The sequence below is a fragment of the Gossypium raimondii genome, chromosome 2 (assembly GCF_025698545.1).
Source record: "Gossypium raimondii isolate GPD5lz chromosome 2, ASM2569854v1, whole genome shotgun sequence".
In the NCBI taxonomy this organism is placed as follows: Eukaryota; Viridiplantae; Streptophyta; class Magnoliopsida; order Malvales; family Malvaceae; genus Gossypium; species Gossypium raimondii.
The window spans coordinates 26,940,161-26,942,505 of NC_068566.1; positions in this window are offsets into that span (position 1 = coordinate 26,940,161).

A 2,345-nucleotide genomic window follows, 5' to 3' on the forward strand; every position below is an offset into this window, starting at 1 on the left:
AATTATAAAGCAACACAAAATATAAAACAAACACAATATAAATAAAATGATTATGTGAAAAAAAAATGACTTAATACACTTTTTGGGGCTTGAACTTGACAATGGTTCTCACATGGAGGGCTAAACTTTTTTTCTTTTATCTAAGTTTATTCCTGAACTTGCAATTGTTCTCACATTAAGGGTTAAATTATTTTTTTATCTAAGTTAGTTCCTGAACTTGACAATTGTTCCCATAAGGGCTTGAACCTTTTTTTTTTGTCCAAGTTATTCTTTGAACTAGCCAATTGTTTCCACTTTGAGACTCAAATTTTTTTTATCCAAGTTAATCCTTGATATTTCTTTAAAAGCCCTAAAGTCTGGGCTCCAATGTGGGAACTATTACCAAGTTTATAGACCAACTTAGATAATAAAAAAAGTGTAGCCCCGCCATTGTCAAGTTCAGGTATCAAATAATAATTTAACCCAAAAATAAACTATTAATACATAATATATATAGCAATAAATTTAAAATATTATGTAAAAAAAATGTATGAACTATTAACACAAATGCCAGCTTCTTGAAGTGAATACCACATGCCCCCATTTTGCCTAAAACCAAGTAATAAATATAAACCCCTACCCTGGTACTTGCATCATAATATACTGCCATTAAAATTTCATCTTCTTTCAACATGAAACTCTTGGCTTGGGTTAAGAGTGGCCAATTGCCATTTGTTAAAATGACTTTGTAAGCTAATTGAGTTTGGCTCTTTATGAATAAATAGAAGTTGAGGATTAAATTCATTTTTTAAAAATTATAAATTAAGATGATTATATAAATTAACTGAATTTAGTTAAACATTTTATAAATATGAGAGTTGAGATGAAAAGAAACTGATATTTTAGAAAATATTTTACTTTTAACTTAAGGATGGAAATGTATCAATTTTTGAATATTGTGACCCCAATTCATTAATCTCATCTCTTTGACAGATATATTACTGATTAACTATCAATTTTGGAAATGATGTGTTTTAAATTAATACTTGGTTTTAATCCAAAGGTTTATATATATTTATTAGTGATAAAATAGTATATTTCTATCTTGTTTTAAGCTTTAAAATTTTGTTCTATTTTGGTTTTATTGATTAGGAACTTTAGATTATTTATAATCTACACTTATTATATATTAAGTTTTTAATTGAGTTTAGTGTTACGACTCAATCGAACATCAAGTCAATTAGACAATGACTAAAATATTATTGCTTTAGAAAATAATTTATATTATTTTGAGAGTGATTTTATCTTTTATATTTTATATAAAAATAAAGAATACGTAATGAAATTTTAACATTTCTACTTACCATTTTAACTGAAAGCTTATTTATCTTTTAATAAATTTTTAGAAATGTATTGTTACGTAATCTAATAGTATACATAATATTAAACAGTAACTTCAAAGAGAAGCTGGTTGCTTAAATCCTTAGTGTCTAAGCTTTGTGTGATAGTGCAAAAATGAAATGGATTTGGGTGAGTATATGGTTTATTGGGTTTTTACTTTTCCTTAATGCAAATTGCACAGCCATAAAGACTCAATTATTGTCCTAAAAGAAGTAGGTGCTTTCAAGGGTTAGAAAGTGTTAATATATGGACTACTATTGTGTTATCTTTTTATTATACTTTTTCTTTGTTGGTTCATTATCACTTTAAACTTTCCTACACCATTCATTAAAACCACAAATAGAACTTTTATTTAAATTTAAAAATTGAATCAAATTAATTTAATCATAAAATCTCTACGATTCAAATAAATAATTTACAATAGCTTGCGCTCCAAATAATTTAATTCGAAAAATTAAACTTAAAAATTTAAAATAATATGAACTCAAAGTAATCCAAATACAAAATAAGGCATGGATTTGACAACACAAAAGTTACCTTCTACTCGTGGCTGCTTCCATTTAATATTCCCTCACAACGAGTCCTTACAAGCAAAAATCAGTCTTTTTCCCTTTTAATTTTCTTATCTATTTTTAATACAAATTCAGCAAATGAGTTTGGAGATTGAGTGCAACTTGTCCAATCCTCCAATTTAGGCTATCATAAATAAAAATTAAATGACTAGCTGGATGACCTATAAATAACTATATATTGGTAAAATTAATTACTGAAATTGAATATTTTAGATATAATATTAATTTAATTTTTTTTCTTATCATTACAATAAAAACTAACTCACCCACTTAAGCTTTACACTTGATACATTAATTTCAACACAATTTTAACAGGATTCTTCAAGTCGCTTGCATCTGGATATAAATAATCAAACTCTCCATATCTCTTCAACTAAAACTCATAAAGAAACA